Here is a 22,545-nt window from a genome sequence, read left to right on the forward strand (position 1 = left end):
TTACACTCAACCTCTCATGTTTGCCACCCTTGGTTAGTTAATGAGATCAGATCTATAATACTTGAAGCCATCTTCCATTGCGATCTCATGAAGGCTCCTCCAGAGATAGTGTCTTCCATTGCTCTGGAAGTGATAGTTAGGGCTCTATAGAAAATCTCCAATAAGCTTGTCCCTAAAATCCGATGGTTGGGCACCATGTTAAGCTTCTTCTTGAATCTGAACCATGCCTCATACATAAATTCTGGTTGTCACTGCTTGAAGTTATAAATCTCGTCCTTGAGCTATGATACCCTGGATGGAGAATGAACCTTCTAAATAATTGTCTTGCATAACTCACTCTATATAGTAATAGACCCTTTTAGAAGTTCCCCTAGCCATAAAAATGTTTCTTCGGTAAGCAAAAAGGGAAACAACCTCAGTCTTAGTGCCTCCTAATCTACCCTTGGTATGGTATATTAAGTGTAGATCCCAATAAAATTTGTAGATGCATGTTTATGTCATCTGTAGGCAGCCCTACTAACACATACTTCAAGTATAAGAGTTCATTCATAGCACTTGAAATGCTGAACTTGGCATCAGGGGGAAAAATAGAAGGAATGATAGCCCCAATTTCTGCCGGCTCAACGTATCCTAGATCTTTTTCTTCATCTTCATATGGATGGACATACTGATATACTGTTAGGCCAGCCTTATTTATTTCTGTTTTGGTTTTCATCGAGTACTGCTCGACGGTCTGCTACCTGTCTCTGCTCAGCTAACTTTGCTTCCCAAGCTATGCATTGAGCTTTCTTTAATACCCTCTTCTCATTCTTGGCTTGATATAAAAGCTCACCAGTCTATCGATCAACAATGTCCTGAACTCCCTTAGGATGAGGGAGAGGTACAACATCACAAACCACTTTAGGAAGTTCAACTCTTTTCTACTCAGACATCCTACCTAGTGTTTGTAGGATCCTCTATAGATTCAAATTCGGTGGGAGCAATAACCCTTATCTTTATCCCAGTTAACTATTCCCTTTTTTATCTCTATTTATTAGATGATAGTTAACGATCTTAAACAATACCTTATAGCTTGGATCGACTGTCAAACTTCAAATTACTATTGTCATTATCTTTCCCTAGTTACTACTCTTCTAAGAATTTACCATGAAATAGGATGGAAGTTGACGGGAAAAGTAATGGTAAATGACCAATGAGTGTTAGGCTAGTGTACCTTAGCTTCAATGGATGATTCTCCACTTTTTCCTCTCTTTGAGATCTTAATTTGGTGTGAAAATAGTTGAAGAAATAGAGAAAAATTAGGTGTAGAAAAGGGGATCAAAAGCCCCCAGGTACTGCTAAAGAGGACACCTAAGTGCTAAAGTGCCTACCGCTAGAGTGGTATCACGAGTGCTAAAGTGGTCTAGCAACTTGTGCTGGTATCACTACAGATGCCTCAATGGCACTAAAGCAAACCATATTCATTAGGATAGGGCTGCTAAAATGGATCATAAGCACTAAAATACTGAGTTGTAAACTGTCCTAATAGGCGCTAAAGTGGTCTTTTCAGGTACCAAGTACCATACTTTTACTAAGTCCAAAATGGACTTTGATCGGGTGTTCGAGATTTATTTAGAACCCTGTGCACACAAATAAACTATTCTACCATACCAAATTCGACATTCTAGACTCAATAAAACCATCATAACTTTCATCTAAGATTGTTTTGACTAAATATGGGGCCCACACCTATAGTTCTATATTTTATATAATCTGCCCAATAGCCCAAAATGAGTCCATAAGCCTTGAGAATTGAACCAAGGATCCCCCTAGCCTAAACTAAACATTTTGGAGCATATGGCACTGTCAAAATTCTCATTTACGGTCATCTACTATAAGTTTTGGTATGATACCAATTCCTAAATAGCGAAAGCTCTAAAATAGGTAAATGAGACTAATACCCCAAACAAACTATCAAATAATCAAACCAACAATTTTGGATTCATAAATGGATTGGAACCACTATGGGAAGGGTTAAAATATCATAAATGCATGCAAACATAGGAATGATCTAGAGGGTCATTACACTTAGGGTTAGAGACTTGATTATGCTACATTAGCTCCCTTACTTGGCTATGATTTTTGAGACATTAGGTTGTCTTGCCTATTTTATTACCTTTGAGTTTAGTCCTATATATATATATCGATATATATATATATAGTATCACCATATATCCCTCTCTTTCCTCATCCAATTATATGATATATACATTTTGTGGCCTTGTTTACTAATATATATTATTTTTTTACTCTTTGTTTGTATATTGACTAGTGATATATGATACTGTAATTAGTCCCTAAAACTTTTAGAATAAAATAGTTTATCCTTATTGATTCATTAGCATTTTCCTGTTTAGTTTCTTGAATAGTTTTATGTAGTTATAATCTTACTTTACATGTTATAGTTCTTTCATTATATTTGGAGATGAGTCAGCTGATTCTTACTAGGTAACACATGTTTGGTACTCAATACTACACTTTTGTAGCCTATAGACCATATTATGAGTTCTCTCTACTAACATGAGCAGCATGCGAAACAGCTATGGATTGGAGATTTAGGTTAAGCTCTGGGCATTTGAAGTATTCCTGCTCTCCCTCGTATTGATAAAACAAATCTCGATTTTGTATTCAAGGACATCTTTATATCTGTATTTATTTTTTATTTCACTTTGCACTCTAGTTTTACTATAAGCTTTTGTACTAAATTCACTAGGTCTTGGGGTTGCTTCATATATATTAGTATCGTTATCATATTCATTTTGCTACTTTCTTTTATTTCTCTTGATAGTCTACTACTAGATGTCATAGGTTGGCTTACCTACTGGTGGTTATATTAGGTGTCACCATTTCCTAATAAATTAGGTTGTTACCAATTGGTATCAGAACCTAGGTTTACCATTGTGTTGGTACAAGAGCTAAGTGTCTAGTAGAGTCTTGTAGACTGGTATGGAAGCGTATATATCCTATCTTTGAAAGGCTATAAGACACTCTTAGGAAATTATATTCTTGACTCTTTGTCATGTGTTTGTATTTTTATGAACCTCTAGTACTTTCTTTAACTACATTCATTCTCAGATTGATGACACAAGGCTATCAATAGATGTGAAGAAGACTTTCAAAAGTGTTTCTAGTGTTTTAGCTTAGCATCAGGATGGGGAGTTATAGCTTTTCTCTTAAGGGTCTTTAGCATCATCCAGAGGTTGTGGTTCCATCCTATTATTTGGTAGAAGTTATGACAACGTCAGCTCTTTAGGATCTAGCATTGGGGATCCCAAGTCTTTTTGTGGATACCTTCTACATAAAAATGATGTGTGGTACATCAAGTGTTTGTCATAATAGAGTTGGGGTGTTTAGAAAGGTTATCTATTCATTTCAGAGTATGACATTGGGTTTCTTGAATGGGCCAGAAATACCTCTATACTATATCTTTTAGAGTATAGGATGGTGCATGGATTTATTAGAGGGTTAACTTTTCCACTCCGCTTAGAGTTGGAGTAGTTAATAGCAGTTGGGTCTTTTTTCCCTCAGGTTGTTTCTTTTAAGAGGGATACATAGAGTGCATGAATTGATACCGATGGAGGTGGCGATAAGAAGCTATGTCATTTATACAGTGTTATTGGTGTTCCATTCGGGAGTAGGGATCCTTCCAGCTGGGATCAATAATATTTATAGCTTGTCAACACTGTACAGGTAACATCTCAATCTATTATAGAATATTTGGTCTAAATCTTCAAGCTGTGGTGGTCATTTTAGATGAGCAAGTGCAGTGCATTCGAGAATTCCAAGAGGATACTTTGACTGCGGAGAGGTTAGTGATTGGTCTAGAGAGTACCCCAGGCATGAGTTGGTTGTCCAGACAGGGTAAGCACATGTTTTTTACCATCCTAGGGCTCCTGAGGTATGTTATGATTGTGGTGATGATGATCATTTCAGTAAAGAGAGTCCTAGACATCAATTGGTCAGCTAGTTAGGGACAACTCATATTTTTTGATGGGTTAGAGCTTCAGGGGTTTGTCATGACTGCAAGAGGACTAATCATTGGTCTAAAGTATCCCCAGGGTGAGTTTATTAGTCATTCAGCTAATCAACACCAGTCCCCAAGATTTGTGGCACCTTCAGTTAGAGGTAATGCACTTAGTGCCTCAGTTGGTTATTTAGATTCTCAGTCCGGGTTTGGACACACTCAAATTTGTACTCCTTCAGGCATGTCAGGACTATGACTTTAGACTCCATCAATATTGGAGTGATTCAACTTATTATCTTTTATTTCCTCTTTAAGTTTAGTTGGGTATTTCATAGCCATCAGTGATTTTATGCCTTCATGTTACAATATTAGTTGTTGTACCCATTGTGTAGATTTTTATACTTATATGACTACCCCCATAGATGATTTCTTTAGTAGTGTTTAGTAGATTAGTGTGGTATTTTTCTTTGGGTGTAACATTTGATTTCATTTTAGACCCCAATATCTCGATGATTTTATTTTGATAAATATCATTCATTTTAAGGTGATTCATAAGGTGAATAATGATAGGATATGTTAATTGGACCATTAGGAAGTGTTTCAAAATTTTTGCAATGCATTATGGGGCATTTTAGGACCCCAAAATAGTAAAGGTCCATGATTAGAGCATGCCACAGAGGTATACACACCCTGGCATAAAAACCAGTGGCCTAGTGTGATAAGGGTGTTCCAACCAGGCTAGTTGCCGCGTTAAAAGTATACCTTGCCCTTGGCATGAGACAATTAATGAATGTCATTCCCAAGGTCGCAGTGATGGAAAATTTAAATTTTTCCTTCAGTTTTCAAGAGTAATTTGATATTTTACCTCCTAATTAATTTTACAACTAATATTAAATGCATTTCCCATTCTCCAACTCAAATTACACCATTCTTCTCCTCCAAAAACTCTCAAGAACACTCAAAATGGGTTCTCTACCAAAATTCAAGATCCCAAGGTTTTGATTCAAGTTTCCTCATAGAAATTTATTAATATCAGTATGTCGGTTTGAACAAGAATTACCTTCTATCCTTGTGCCCGAAAACTCAATTTTTACATGAATTTTATGGATTTGAATATTAAGGTTCCTAGTTACCTTTCAAGTTTAGAAATTAAGATGTTTCTCTATGAGTTAAATTTTATTTAGCAAAAGAATTCATATTTACTCATTTATCAACTCATATGACTGATATTATGAAGTGAGTTTTAGCATTTTGACATAAAGTTCCATGAGTTGATAAATGTACATGTTTCTCAGCATATTTACACTTTATCTTATGCATGTTAGAGATTTTAGTTTTGATCTCATGATCTCAAAAATGATATGAAATTCACACAGTTAATTAAGAACGAGATTTAGCAATAAAGAATTATTAATTTTCAGACTTATAAAAACCTATATGCTTTATTTCAAGGTGAATTTCGTAAAGAGTGAGCACTAGTATATTTTGGGAGTAGTATTTAGCATAGAGGGTGAAGCGGGTTCAGCACACCCTATTTCCCAAAAACTATGAGCCATTTTAGGTCAAAGGTGACCTCACCAGGGAGTGTCTCCCTTGCCTAAATAGACTCCGTTTAGTGATTATTCCAGTTAAGGCTCTTTACAGATGGCAAGAGGTATAGAACAACTCTCATTAACGTGGGCAAGGCATTGGACTCCATGCTAGCTCACATGGTTTACATCGGTTATAAAAATCTCCCACAAGAAAAGTATTGAATTTTGAAAATAAGTGTAATGAATCATCAAAGTATTTGGTTATGTATTTATTTCTTATGCTTTAATACATTTCAATTCTCAGTGTTCTTTTTCATTATGATTAGTCTGCTTATACTTAGCATACATGTTTCAAGCTTATGATTCATGTTGATTTTTCTTTCGTATACATCCCAACATGTATGTCTGTGTGGCTATATTGATGCATAATGTAAGTTCAGGTGTTTGTCATCAACAGTATGACTAGCCATGATTGAAATCACCTATATCTTATCAATTGGTGAGTCCTCATATACAAAGGTCCAAGACTATGGTTATTTCAAATGTTTAGATAATAAGTATAAATTTAAACTTTATTTTTCTAATGGGTCAGCCGGAGTCTTTCCTAGTGGCTTTTCAGTTTCTTTATAGGCTTGTCAGAATGTGTGAGTTGTCTTTTGTTGGACATTCAGATTTTCAGTTGTTGTTTAGCTTACCTTGTTTTGTTTTTATTGACATTGATATGTTGAGTGAATTTTAGTTTATAATCTAAAGTTTCCACTCATGTCTACATAATTTTTTTCTTATTCAGTGCGAAGTGCATACCATGGGTAAGCTTTGGGGATACATGTAGTCTAAGCACTGTGTGATGTCCATAGAATAGTCTTGAGGTGTTACAAACTTAGTATCAGAGGCTATGGTTTTAAGATTCCTAGGGAGTCTTACAATATGGATTACATAAAGACTTCATCATGGGTGTAAAGTGCACCACGCTTATGAACAAGAGGCTATGGAATGTATTAGGAACTATCCCTTCTTTCATGATCCCTATCATTCTTTGTAGTTATATCTATTTTCTCTAACTCATGCATTCGTGATAACTCTCAAATCAAACTATCATTTTGATGCAAGGCGATCATTGTAAATATATACCCAGTATATGTTGGGGTCAGATCCTTTGAACAGTGTAAGATAACTTTCACCATCATGTATGTTCAGAGTTAACTATGAGTTAACCCGTAATGCAAAACTAAAACAAAATATGAAAGTAAATAAGGGTTCTTGAATATTGAAAATTGTTGAACACAATCATCAAATTACACTACTATGAAGTCGAACAATTGTTAAGTTTATCAAATCAAGGGGGATCTTGGGGTTATGTTCTTCTAAGTAGTATTCATGCATGGGTAATCAATGGTTAGTCCAATTTTTACCTAAGGGTTTTAGGTAGGATAGATTTAGGATCTCAGTGTTAACTTTTCAATAAAACACTAAATTTCACTCATGGATTCTTTCAAATACTTCAAGAGTGTGACAAGATTACAAATCCATGACCTCAAACTTAGCATCCTTATTTCTAAGATGATCCTTATGAACATAGCTAATTTAACTAACATCCTTATTTCTAAGATAGTGCTTACAAAGAAGCTAGTTCAAGGTGTTGCTTCCAATCACTCTTCATACACATTCCTCTTTCAAGGATGATATGCGATCCAAGGCAATTGGGGCTTTCACCAACAATTCTCAATTCAACCATAGAGTTAAGGAAAAACCCATCACTATCAACAAATTATTTGGACTAATAATCAAAACCCACATACAATCTACTACCTAATCAAACATAACCTTAACTTATTGATTTATCTACTCATGAAATTAAAGATAGGATATATACCCAAATTGGCATGCACTTGATCCATAATAATCCAAATAAGAGTAAACCCAAGCTTCAATTTTAATTTAAAACTAGAATCTCATGGAATCAAATTAACAAATTAATATCGCAACTCAAAATTAGAGTGTTTTTGCCTTAAAAACTAGAATTAGATGAAAGATGCCCAAATCTGAAAGGGTTTTGCCATTTTGTGCTTTGGGATCCATTTGTATGAAATTCCATTTCTAGCCTTGTAACTTTTTTAATCTACCGTGATTGCCATCTCTTGATCGTGTTCATGACTCCCGTGATTGCGATGGTCAGATTGTGATCGCCTAAGTTTGACTTAACTTTTGACCATGATCGCGACCCTCGGAGTGTGATCGCGTCACATTAGGGTTACTTGATCTTCAACTTTTTCTCCTATTGTGAACTTTTCTTCTCTTCCATCTTGATCTCAATTCATCTTCATCATATTTCCTAAAAGATTAAAAAAAAAGATGTTAATGCATTTAATCAGAGAATTAGTCTCATTTATACAATTAAATCATTGTAGTGTGAAAGAATTTAGATGTAAACGAGTGACAAATTTCCCACTCGTCACCACCCTAACTTAAAACTTTCTTTTTCCTCAAGCAACACTACTACATACTGAATAAGACTACTCCACTTATAAGCCCACTATTTGAACTAAATGATCATTATGATGTTGAACTTGATTAGCACTAATAATCAAATAACAAGCATGGGATGAACTACTCGTGCACCAGCCCTTAAAATCGATCACATTGTTCAAGGATGCAAGAGGCTTGTATTATCAATAAAGTAATAACAACAAACTCTTGAGAGGTGACTCTCTATCAATAGTGACTAAACTTTACTCAATTGCCTCCTTTTTGAAACACGACAACCTCAATTAATTTATATGCCTCCTCACAAAGGAAGTCCCAACACGTCAAATTTCAATCATGTAACAATTGACAAATGTGCAAACACTCACACTCACAAAGAATATCTCAATGCAAACAAGTATTATACCATATGATTGCCCTTATTTTCAATCACTACTAACTCAAAGACGCTTGGTAGAGATCTCAAAGGACCTTTTCAAGCTTATAATAAAGGCTCGGGGAAGGGTAGGATAAACCTTTAGGATACGAGTGCCTATACCCTCCTTGAACTCCACAGACAACACTATTAGATCAAACTTTGGGTCATTTTCCACTTTATTCATTCCTAATTTACACATGTGCCTAGTTTTACTACATTAGCATACCCATCTTTCGAAAGCATTTCCTATTTATTTCTTTAGTTTGTGCAATGTCATGCTTTTCTTTCTTTTATGATCTCTTTCTTTTATCTTAGCTTTTAGGCACCCATTTACAATACCGTGGCCCAAGATCACCTCTTCCAAGATTCACCACCCCCAACTTATACTTTGATCCTCAAGTTGCACTTTCAAGTTCAAGGAGGGTAGGGTTCAAAAGAGAAACAAATTTAAAATGGTTTAAGGCTTATAATATGGTTGCCAAAGAAAGTTTCAAAGGCTCAAATAGGGTGACTAAGGATACCATTCATGCACGGGTAGACTATTTAGGCTAAAGTGGTTTTCCATGATCATAAAAAAGGCCTAAGATCATTCTGCCAACCACGCGTAATCAAGATTAGATTTGAAAGACGAACGGGGTAAGTTCTAGATGACACAAGTAAACATGAGACTCAATCAACTAAGCTCACCACACATGGCATGCAAAATTTTCTAAAAGGATCAATTGCATCTCCTAAATAAGGCAAAAGGAGTTAATTACTCCACACTATCTACTAAGGAATTTGGAATCACAAAAAGAGGTGTAGTATTGTTACAAAATCATTCACGTCTACACCCTTGATTTTCTTAGAAAAAATTTGGACGGAGGAGGGTTCTTTATCTGTATATCACCACTTAAGTTTAACTATTGTTGGGACAAAATTAAGCCATCATCTCACATTTGGTCTCTGACAAGATCAAACCATATGGCTACTCAGACTTCATCGTAGCAATAACGGCAATCCCAAATCTATAATGCCATGGGTACTCAGACTTCCCCTTTATTTATAGCTCAAAACACTAAACACAAAGATTTTCCCATAGGAAAATCGTCACTCAATATATCATAGGGAAAGTCTCATCCAACATCAATATCTGTAAAGAAAAAATTAAAAACAAGAAATGAAAAACTAAAATGAATAATCCACAAACCGTAGGCACCATCGAAATGCCCAATATAATAACCCAAATCAAATCACCCAAATAAGTTAAAATTAAATCATCCAAATAAACCTAAAGTATCAAAATAAGAATCTAAATAATACAAACCAAGAAAGAAAATATGAAATGAATATGGAGACAGCCAACCCCAACTAAAGAGTTTCCAGTGTCCTCATTGCATATCATGAAAGCATAAAAAGAGTTTAAGGGGCTCCCAGAAATTGCAACAAGTATTGTAATCACTCTCGGTCTTAGAATCATCTCATCATCATTTGACCATATAGTTGATACCTCAATATCTAAATCTGCTCTAGGGGAAGAAAGCCTCACTTTAGGCTTTAAGACTTTCCACAATCCCTATACCCCCTTCCACATATAGGTGAAAAATTTGTCAGTTTTCTTCTACCTTCTTCTTATCTTATTATGATAATTCTGTAGCTTTCAATGCAAAAGTTCCAAAGAAAAATAGGCGTTCTCAAGTCTGAAGAGTGGCTCCCTGCTCTTTCTAATCTACTAGAAACCTCTCATATTCAGTCTATGCAACATAGGAGTAGAGAGTGGTAGAAGGTTATACTGTCCCCTAAGGTATATTAGACACCAACTCCTTCACTATCTATATCTGGAGAGAGATTTCCTCGAATGGCCTTACCAAGGATGGCCTATAAGAGTCATCATCTACTGACTTACCTAAATTGATCTTCCTCTTTTTGCAATTTGAAAAAGCACCCTCACCATGAATTTTCAAAAGGTAAATTAGCGTCTTTAGGGATATCTAGTTGTCCCCTGGGTACTCCTTAACCTTGACTCTCTTACATAATTTCGTGATCAAGGATCGAAATAGGAGCATGGGGCCGCCTCGATTCTTGAAATGCCTAATGTCAAATATCACAAATCGACAAACGTTCAAAGAAATGTTTTCCAGGAGGCAAGCTACCATCCGAGATCGCACAATAGGGATATAATTCATATTGGTGAATGGAGAGACACAACTATAGATGATAGTCAACAATATTCGAACCTCAACAATGAATTCATTCCACGTTATCCCCATTATTATGGCAACCCATGTGAATTCCTTTCCTAGGCACAGTTTCTCAGCTAACCAGCTTCCTGAGGCACAGTTCTTATCCTAAAACCCTATCATATTGGCATCAAGTAGACCATAGACTTCATTGATATGTTCGGCCCCGATAAACTTCTTTGCCCTGGATTCTCATAATTAGTTCATAGATGTTCATTATGCTGAAATTTGCATAGAATTCCCTGACCCATTGCACATTGGCTAGGCACGAATCCAGGGCAAAGCATCTCCAACCTGTGGCCACCAAATTTTCTTAAAAGGCTGGGAGTTTTTCAGGAAACTATTTCATTGATATGCCCCACTCAGGAAGTACTTTCCTCCTAGCGAGGTCTTTATAATTGATTGTCTGATACTCAGCGGCCATGAAGCAGGTTTGATCATAGTTTGCCATCTTTAGCTTTAAAACCTAAAAATAACACAAAGCTTTAACAATCAATATCATTATGTAAGAATGATGCTATATAACTTATTTAATCTAAATAAATGGTTCACGAGTCAAATTTGGGCTTAAAATGAGAATTTAGGATTTTGGACATATCTGCCAGACAACGCTCAGATGTTGCGATCACAAGCCACTGGATCGTGATCGCGCTATCACAATTATAGTCTGGTGACCGCAATCATGGTACCTAAGACTGATGGACTAAAACAATTGCATCCAAAAATTCTAATTTTATATACCAATTTGTGTTCATAACAAGTAAATGACAATAAGAACATGAAACACAATACCTAAACACTCAATTATGCCCCTTAAACTTGGAAAAGTATCAAGGAACTCATTTGGGAATTTTACCGAACACTTGGTGTGCACCTACAACTCATCCTAATTTTAAACAATTTTGGGTACTCAAGACCTCCCCATTGATGTTCATACCACAACAACAACCACCACACCAAACAATAGCAATTTAAATACTAATTGAGCACACAGTTCTTAGATTTAGGCCATTGTCCTAAACATGCATTCTAAGGCCAAAATTTAAGCATAAAAGAATAGATTAAGAGGACATACCAAATGTTAGGATGCAAAATTGGATGCCTAGTACTTAAAAGCCTCTTAACAATAATGAAAAATGATGAATATTTGGGTATTATAAAAGAAATAGAATGTGGGAACCATTTTGAAGATGATTCTTATTTTATAACAACTATTTGTGTGATCGCAATAAAGCCATCATGGTCACATGGGGATCGCGATCGACATTGGCTTACCACGATCGCAGGACCTGACGCTTAATTCTGGGATGACTTAGTCTCGAGTTTTCAATCATGATTGCGATACCTAAGCTGGGTTTACACCTCTTATTTTAAACCAGTCTACCTCCACTCAATTTCACTTCACCTATTGCCTTCTAATTTCTCAAATGCACCTTCAGAGTACCATAATTGCATTGATTAATCAAAAATAAAAATAATTCTAAAAATTAAAATGCAAAGGATATGGGCCAAATGCATGGCAATGATGGGTTGCCTCCCATCCAATGCCTTATTTAACATTGCAGCACGACGTACAACTTTCATCAGGTTTGATCCTTGGGGTTTAGTGAACATCTATTTACTTATCCACATTGTCAATCACAGACACCACTTGTAACTCCATTTGTTATTTTTCAGTTTTGCTCTCGCAGAAAAAGACTTCATCATCATGTACTTGGAACTTCATCTCTCCGCACTCCATGTCAACTTGAGCTCTCCTGATTGCCAAAAATAATCTCCCAAGTATGATTGGTATCTCATAATTGATACCATAATTGAGGACTACAAAATCTGCCGAAAGGATGTACTGGTCAACCTTAACTAACACATCAAACAATATGCCCACCGACTTTTTAATTGAATGATCATCCATCAAGATTCTCATAGTGGCGAGTGTAGGAGATACCAACCCTAGCCTTTGATACACAACATATGGAATCAAGTTGGTAGTACCACCAAGGCCACACAAATACCTTTCAAATTTATGTATCCTGATAGTGTAAGAGATTATAAAAGCACCCGGGTCTTCCTTTTTATCCGTCGTAGCATTTGACATAATAGAACTACAACTATGGGTCACTTCAATAGTCTCACAACCCACAAGTATCTTTTTGTACAACAAGTTCTTCATGGACTTAGCATACCCCAAGATCCCTTGAAGAGCTTCTAATAATTTGGCAGATTGCTAAGTTTTTCAAGTAACTATGTGAACTTGTCCTTATCATCCTTCTTTTTTAAACTTTGTGAAAAGGGTGGAGGAATTTTTATTTGGGGCAATGGAAAACTTTGAGGTTAGACTACCTTTTTCTCATCACCATCAATCCCATTAGGAGTCTCCTCCTTATCACCCTTTTTTTAACTAAAATCGGATCCTCATCACTCTTTTCATGAGACTTTGTGGTACCATCATTTGGCTTTCCAGACCACTTTCTCTTTGCACTTGCTTGTTCATCAAGAAGATTCTCATTAATCTCATCCATATTTTAACCAAGATTTATACCACTCCTAGTGGTGATTACCATAACATGGGAATTGTTCTTGGAGTTGACCATTGTGTCACTAGGTAGATCTCCTTTTTGCATAGCATTGAGTTGATTTGAAATTTAGAGTTTCAAATCTAGAGTTTCTTGATGGAGGCCGAATGATATGTGACCATTTGGTTTAATTGAGATAATTCACTTTTTATCTCCCTTACTATTTTATCGGTGCCTTCAGCTTATATCAAAATTTGGGCAAGGACATCTACAGTTTTAAATTTTTTTTGGTCCACCGAGCTTGATTTCTTGTCCTTACATGATCATATGGGGACACATATCTATCATATCCTCTCTTCTTGTTCCTCCAATCATGATCTCTATACATCTCTCTATCGTGCCAATCACGATACTGGTGTTGATCATTCTAACCTTGATTCCCGTCTTACCTCTGGTAGGTGGGGCAAGAACCCTTTAGATGGTTTGCCAAGAACCTTATCTCTTAATCAAGTGCCTTAGATTCATTCTCATCATAACTTTTGGCACCTTGAGAGACAACGACATTGACTGCCTTAGAAGGTTCTCCCATCACGTGTTTGGTGAGGAGATCTAATTGGGTCATTACTTTGGCCATATTTTCATCTTTTTCCTCCTCTTTCTTTCTTTTTAATTTTTAACATAAGATGTGGCCAGGGACCTTATGGAACTTTGGAGTCCTGAGTGTGCCATCCCATATTTTTCTTAGTGACTTGCTCAAGTAGATTTGCCGCAACACCATATGATAACTTCATAAGAGAACCACCTGATGCATTGTCCACCACCGTCTTGTTTAGTTGGTACAATTCACTATAAAATATTTAGAGAAACATATTTTCCAACACTTAATGGTTCGGGAATTGCATGAGTTTGTCATTGAACCTTTTCCATACCTCATATAAGGGCTCACCACTAAGTTGATGAAAATTTATTATTGTGTTTCTTATTTGTAGCATTCTAGATGGAGGAAAATATCTATCCAAAAAGACCTACGTAAGTTTTACCCTAGATGTAATAGGCCCGTGGGTAGAGATCTCAACAAAAAAATTACTTCACCTTTTTAGTATAACGGGAAAAGTCTCAACCAAATAGACTCTTCAGTAATATTGGCAATATCAAATGGGGTACACATCTTAATGAAGTTTTTCAAATGTATGTTTGCATCTTCTTGTGCTTGGCCCCTGAATAGACCTTTTATTTGTAACATGTGGAGCATCACACTTATGACGTAGAATACCCCATTTTCCTTGGTCGATGGGATACAGATTACACTCATATGGCCCACATCACTATGATGATCCTCATCATCGAGGTGTCCATAAAATGAGCCTTTATTTCTCATATTGTGGCTCATGGTGTCGTGATTACTATGAAAATTACCTAAAAGGGGAATAAAAACAACAAATAAGGTAAGCAAAAGCACTACAATTAAACCAAGTTCACTAAAAACACCGCGATAGTGAAAACTAAGCTTCAGTCTTTAGCAACGATGCCATTTTTTTATAAAACTCAACTTATATCAGTTTTTCGATGCAAGGCAGTTATTATAAATATATACTTAACATGAGTCGGGGTTTAATCCTCGAGGAGTACAAGCTAGCTTTCACCACCTACATGTATTGAGAGTTAACTATGTGTTAACCCGAAATGTAAAACTAAAACAAAACATGAAAGTAAATTAGGGGGTTTGAATATTGAAAGTTGTTCAACACAATCACCAAATTACACGAATATGAGGTCGAAAAAGTGTTAAGTTTGTCAAAGCAAGGGGGAACTTGAGGTTATGTTCTCCTAAGTAGTGTTCATGCATGGGTAATGACACGACCCAAACCAGGTCCTAGTCATGTCAAACATCTCAAGTTCAATAAGGATCGAAGACTACCTCTTATACCTAATCTAACTAACCAATATACAACCAATGTCAGATGAATTCCGAACATATAACAAGCTAGAGTATTTAGAATTCAAATACTTTGGGATAAGTCCAAATCTGAGACCAACCCAACCAAGTCATACTGTCCCACCTAAACCAAAAAAACCATAATATGACCAAGTACATAGTTATCCATGTAAATCCTCTAAACAATGCCAAAGAATATCTTGTTGGGACATGCTCCCAACCATAGCCACAAACCAATGTCAAAGGAAAAGTAAAGACATAAGATAAACCATAACATGAAATGGTCCTTTTGAAGATAAAATCTCACCACTTCATTCTAACTTAAGATATCCTCGGATCAGCAAGTCACTGAGTAGGAGGAATAGTAGTATGGACGGTTCCTACATTGCATGGGGATACAGTGCCTGAAGACTACTTGCGGATGAACTTTATCATATACTAAGAAATAAGGATAAAATAATTCCATTATGGAAAACCAAAGTAAATAACCATATGCAACCACATACATACATATAAACCATGCCGGGAAAGGGGATCGAGTTTAGCATGCATTTAAAAGATTAACCTAGGTTATGTAGCTTTACTGTCATAATCAACCCACAGGCTATATGGGTCCAGTGTTACCCCCTGAATGAGCCCCAATGCATGTAGCTGTATGAACTTAAGATACCATAGGTGGCTTGGGATTCCCTTGTATCCTTTGCCCTCTATGGTACATATGTACGAGTATATACATAGGGGATTCCCTTGTACCCCACAAGTACGTGGTCATAAAGACCAATCCTCATATCGAAAAACATGAGTTTTCAGTGCCAACCTTTTGGACTCACACCTTCAAAGCAAGCTATCACAACCCCCATTATTGCCCAATTAAAAGATTTAAAACATAACCAAACCACCAATTCTAGGAGTTAACTATTAAGGCATTGTAATGTCGTATCATCTTGCCAACTATAGCTTGCAATCAATGTCATTAGCCAAAACTTAGGGGATTCCCATGTACCCAAAACTCCATTATTAAAATCGCTTGGGGAATTCTTGTGTACCCTACAAGGTTTTCATTGATCACTCACTTAGGGGATTCCATTATACCCCATAAGGTTTTCAAAATCATCTTTAACCAAAGCCATGGACTCCAATACCTTTCCAAACCATTAAGACTCAACAAATGCAATTTATGTTCCATTACCATATTATATAATGCAAAGTTTTCAATAATTGTCAAACTATGTGACAAAATCCTTCTCATAGGTATTTTAACAAATATATTAAGGGCATACGATTTCCAAAATCAAAAACCATGTATAAATTGACCATTCCCATGCAACCATATGTTCACACGATTATTATAACATAAAAACCAAAAGAAACACATAGGAAAACAATATCCAACCAAGAACAACAAAAAACCCCAATATCTATTTCCAAAACCCAAACATTACCACAATAATACCATGAAAACCATCTATTAAAACATGATATTAGTCAAGCTATCAATGAAGGAGGAGTAATATGCCTAACTTACAAAGATTTACAGAGGTATATTGATCCTTAAGACTCTAGATGACCAACTAGAAGAAAACCTAGCTAATCTTCTTGAGAGTTTTTTAGAGAGTGTTTAAATCCTCTAAGTAAAGAATGAATGACCAAATAGGGTTATAAGATGTGGAGTATTAAGGGGTTGGTGTGGTAAATGTCCAAAATACCCTCAGCTTAAAAGCTGTAGAAAGAACGCATATGGGTACAATTGAACCCCTCAGCTCATGTCCACATCATATGAGTGGTACCCTCAACTCGTCACTTAATTAGAAAATTGGACACCACATTCTGTCCAATAATCGACTCACTTAACTAACTTGTATCATCACCATACGACTAGTACCCTAAAGTCATACCCTAGGGAGAACATCAAAGGATAGACACTAAACAACATACAATTAGACCGATACTTCTTGTCACATCAATATACGACTTATATGGAGTATTCTCATACCTTAGATAGAACATGGCCAATATCTCACTAGCCAACATATGGATAGGGTCCTAGACCCATACCTATACGATATGAGTCATGGTATCAGTCGTATTATGATTAGAAAGTTCAAAACAAAGGAAATTTCCAAGGGCCAAAACCTAGGATGTTTGACGTAATCAATAGTTAGTCCAAGTTTTGTCTAAGGGTTTTGGATAGGCTAGATTTAGGATCTAAGTGTTAACTTTTCGATAAAATACTAAATTTCACACATTGTTTCTTTTAAATACCTCATGAGTGTGACAAGATTACCAATCTATGACCTCAAACTTAGAATCCTTACTTCTAAGATGATGCTTATGAACATAGCCAATTTAACTAACACCCTTATTTCTAAGATAGTGCTAACAAATAAGCTAGTTCAAGGTGTCTCTTGCAATCACTCTTCACCCACACCCCTCTTTCAAGAATGATATGGGATCTAAGAAAATTAGGGTATTCACCCACAATTTATAATTCAACCATAGAATAAAATCAAAACCCATCACTATTAACCAATTAATTTTTTCTAACAATCAACACCTATGCCCAATCTACTACTTAATCAAACATAAACCAAAGATATCGATTTATCTACTCATGAGATTAAATAGGAGAGATATACCAAAATTGGCATGCACTTGATCCATAATAATCAAAAACAGAGAACCCAAGCTTCAATTTCAATTTACAACTAGAATCTCTTCGAATCGAATTAACAAATTATCCTATCAACTCAAAATTATTGTATTTTTCCTCTCCGAACACAAAATTGGATGAAAGATTGCAGAATGTGAAAGGGTTTTGCCATTTTGTGCGTAGGATCTAGCTTCATCAAATTCTACTTTTCCCTTGTATTTATGATCTACCGCGACCGACATATCTTGATTGCATTCACAACTCTAGCAATCACGATAGTCATATTGTGATCACCAAAGTTTGACTTGAGTTTCGACTGTGATCGCGACACTTGAAGTGCGATCACTGATCATGTTCACCTATACCATAGTCTTTGTGTAGGACGGTCATTGTCAAATATAATAATCCAACTTGATTTGGGGTCGAATCCAGAAGGAGTGTAACTAGTATTCAAGTTTTATGTTTGTCAGAAGCTACTAAGTATTTACCTACAATGTAAACATAAAGAAAGACATAAATTAAAATAGGGGTATGGTTAGAAAGGTTGTTTAGATAAAATTCAATTGAACTACCAATTTATGGTAAACGTTATAGTTAAAATTCCAATAGGAGAATAGTCTGGGGATTATGTTTTCCTAGAAGCAAATAGTGCATGGGTGTATGTGAATCAAATGCAAACTCTATCTAATTACTATATGGGTAGGTTAGGTTAGGGGTTTTGATGTTAGTTTTTCAACCAAACATCAAAATATCACTCACGGATCCTTTCGGATACCTCATGGGTATGGCAAATAAATCAACCCACAAACCTTAATTGCGCATCCCTATTTCTAGGAAGATGTCCAAGACATAGCAAATTCATAATCTATCCTTATTTCTAAGACAAGGTAAAGGAATAAGGTAACATCTAATTATTGTTCACAAATACTTGTCACCCCATATCCCTTTTCAATAATGATATGGGATCCAAATAAGTACCCACATCCCTCTTTCAAGGATGATATGGAATTTTGGGAATTTGGGGCTTTCACCCACAAATTCCAATTTAACAATCAAGTATTTCTGAAACCCAACATCATTAACCAAGAATCTACACTAATAAAAAAGACCCACACACATTTGCACCCAATTCCAACATAACCCCATGATATAAGATAGTTTTCTCAAATTCAACTTCCATTATTCTCAAATTCCATCGCACCCTATTCACATTCAAAGCTTCCATTGAAGATGAAAGGGCAGTCCGATGCACTAAAGCTACTGCTATAATAATTAGAACTAAAATTGTTTAATTAGAACTAAAATCCTTGGAAAACTAACTATAATAATCTTTTCCAATTTAATAGGGTTTGTACAATGCCAAAATATGAATTCTAGTTCAAGATATCCCAAAAGTGAGAGGGTTTTTTTCCTATAGCAAAATTGCAACTAGCTGTGGGAAATTACAAAATTACCCCTGGGCTAATTTTTGCTCTATTGCGATTGTTGGTTATTGACCACAATCGTGGCTCACACGGTTTCTTTAAAGCTACCATTATCGTTATGCTGGCAGTGATCGAGGCCCTTAAATTGCGATTACGGTAACTTAGGTTGATCCCAGCTCCTGATTTTCCAACTTTTGCTCTCATTTTCCTATTTTGTTCTCTTTTATGCTCACTTAACTTGTTTTCTTTCATTTACCAGTGAACTTGAAAAACATGGGAATTAGTTCTTTCAAATGACAAATTTTTCTAATTAACACCATTTAATCATAGTAGTGTACACAAATTTGGATGTAAATGAGTGGTAAATTTACCACTCATCAATCACAGCACCTGAGGGTCATTTGATATTTAGTTTTTGCCATTCCTAAGACATGAATTCTAAGGCTTGCACATATAATTAAAAAGATAATTCGAGTCACATACTAGATTGATAGATTAAGAGGGGATACTGATGCGCAATTTGGATGAACACAAACAAAATCAGTTCCAATTTGAGATAAAATAGGAAAGAAGTGTAGGGGAAATAGTAGACTATTCAGTTTTTAAAACTAATTTGACCGTGATTGCAGTAAAAGTTTCATAATTGCGGTTATGCGGCGATCGCAATTGCGATAGCATGCATACCACAATCACAGTAACTGATTCCAAATTTTTGTTCTTCAGTCCACTACTCAAATGCAACACACTTCCCCTTTTTAAATCTCATTCAAAACTCCTTATAGAACAAAAATTTCATGGATTAATCACAAACAAAAATTAAATCTACTCTAACAATTAAAATTCAAAGGATACGAGACACTTTCATGGCAGTAGTGTGTTGCTCCCACCTAGCACCTACTTTATCATTGTGGCACGATGTTCATCAACTTTTAAGTTGGGTCCTTGAGGAGCCCATAATCCATCTTATTCTCCACCACATCAATGACGCACAACACTTGAAGTTCCATTGGTTGTTTTTCCATTTTACAAACCTAAAAAGATGTTTCATCATTTTGAACCTAAAATTTTATTTCTCCTTGCTCCATATAAAAAATTTATCTCCTAGTTGACAAAAAGGTCTCTTAAGAATAATGGGTATTTCTTGGTCTATTTCATAATCTAGGACCACAAAGTCTGCTGACAAAATAAAACAATCAACCTTGACCAAGACATCATACAAAACTCCAACTGGTTTATTGGTTGAGTGATCCACCATCAAGACTCTCATTACTGTAGGAGTAGAAGTGTCAAGACTTTAATAAATTTTATATGGCATGAGATTTATGCTTGCACCAAGGTCACACAAGGTTTTATCAAATTTGTTTGTCCCAATAGTGCAAGGGATTGTGAAGGCTCCTCGATCTTTTTTCTTTTTTGTCATAACACTAGTCATGATAGAATTACAACCATGGATAACTTTAATGTTTTCACCATCCACAAGGCGCTTCTTGGACATTAGTATTTTCATAACTTAGCATATCCTAGAATTTCTTAAATGACTTTTAGAAATGGGATATTAATTGACAGATTGCTAAGCTTGGCGAGGAACTCTTGAATTTGACATTTTTCTCCGTTTTATTGAGTCTTTGAGGGAAATGAGGAGGGATTTTTATTTGGGACTATCATCACCCTCAACTATCTTAGGAGTTCTCTCCTCATTATCCTCTTTTTGAGACTTTGGAGCCTCATTATTATAATCACTCACATACTTCTTCTTTGTATTCACTAGATCAGCATTAGACTTTTATTTGGCCTCAACCACTTATGCGCCAAGTTCTTTACCACTCTAAGTGACAATTTCTAAGACTTGAGCATCTTTTTTAATCATTTACCACCGTATCACTGGGAAGGCCACCCTTTGGCCTAGCATTGATTGCAGATAATATTTGGCCAATTTGAGTCTCCAATTGTTTGATTGAAGCAGGGTGTGATACAATCATTTGGTTGATTTGAGAAAAATCTCCTTTTAATTCTCAGACCATCTTGTTTGTCCCTTTTACTCTTATCAAGATTCTAGCAAGCATATACGCGTCCTTAAACTATGTAGGATCCATGGGATTTGACTCCTTCCTTTTCACTTATTCATGGAGGGGGCACATATCTATCATACCCCTTTTCTTATCACTCCAATCATGATCTCTATCTCTGTCACACCATTCCCTTTCTCGATCACGATCGGTCTAACCTTGGTTCCCACTTTGCCTTTGATAGGCGGGGGAGAACCCCCTGAGTAGTTTGCCAAATATCTAATTTCTTCATTGAGCTTCTTCACTTCTTCTTCACAATATCTTTTGGATGCCACGACATTTACCATTTTTTTTGGATGCACCCATCACATGCTTTGTAAGAATTTCTAATTGTATTATTATTTTTACCATGTTTTCCTACCTCTTTTCTTCTTTCTTTCTTTACTCTTTTCCACATAGGATGTGGTAGAGGACTCTTTATCTACCTCGGTGTCTCAGGTGTTCCACCCCTTATTTGTCTTTGTGATTTGCTGAAGCAAAGATGAAGCCACTCCATATGGCAACCTCACAAGTGATCCATCGGCCACATTATCTAGCATGGTCTTGTTGAGTTGTCAAATGCCCTATAGAAAATTTGTAAGAGCATGTTGTCCAGTACCTCATGGATAGGACATTTCATAAGCTTTTCATTAAACCTCTCCCAAACTTCTTATAGAGGCTTCCTGTTTAGTTGATAAAAATTAATGATTTCTTTCTGCATTTTCAATATCTTTGACAATAGGAAGTAATAATCTAAGAAAGCCTCAGTGAGATCGACGCATGATGTGATTGAACCAGTTGTAAGAAACCTCAACAATAATACCACTTTACTCGTTAGAGAGAATAGAAAGAGGCATAACCATATGGATTCTTGTGAGATGTGAGAAATGTTGAACGGGGCACACACTTCCACAAAATTTTTCAAGTGCATGTTTGGGTCTTCATAAGCATGACCAGAGTTATTTCATCTGAAGAATTTGTAACATCACACATGTTATGTGAAAAACCCATTCCCTGCATTTAGTGGGACGCGGATGGCACTATAATGCCTCGCATTGTGGAGATGGTCTTCATCATCAAGGGGCCCATCAAAGATCCCGGCATTACTTGCATGATCACTCATTGTATCGAGGACACTATTGATATTACCTATAAAGAAACAAAAACAACAACCAAAATAAATAACACACACTTTGGGTAAACCCAAAGTCACTATCAATACCACATAAGTAAAAACTAAGTTTCACTCCTTGAAAACGGTGTCATTTTGATCATACACACCTATACCATAGTTTTGGTGTAGGATCATTGTTTTTAAAGA

At 35.9% G+C, this 22,545-nt stretch overlaps 1 non-coding gene across 1 annotated transcript; it reads left to right on the forward strand.

Annotated features, from left to right (window-relative positions):
• Positions 1–14,048: 14,048 nt before the first annotated feature.
• Positions 14,049–14,154, forward strand: LOC124898308. The gene has a single exon (XR_007055282.1). It is a non-coding gene; the product is annotated as a small nucleolar RNA R71 (small nucleolar RNA).
• Positions 14,155–22,545: the final 8,391 nt, after the last annotated feature.

Source organism: Capsicum annuum, chromosome 4, assembly GCF_002878395.1.
Source record: "Capsicum annuum cultivar UCD-10X-F1 chromosome 4, UCD10Xv1.1, whole genome shotgun sequence".
In the NCBI taxonomy this organism is placed as follows: Eukaryota; Viridiplantae; Streptophyta; class Magnoliopsida; order Solanales; family Solanaceae; genus Capsicum; species Capsicum annuum.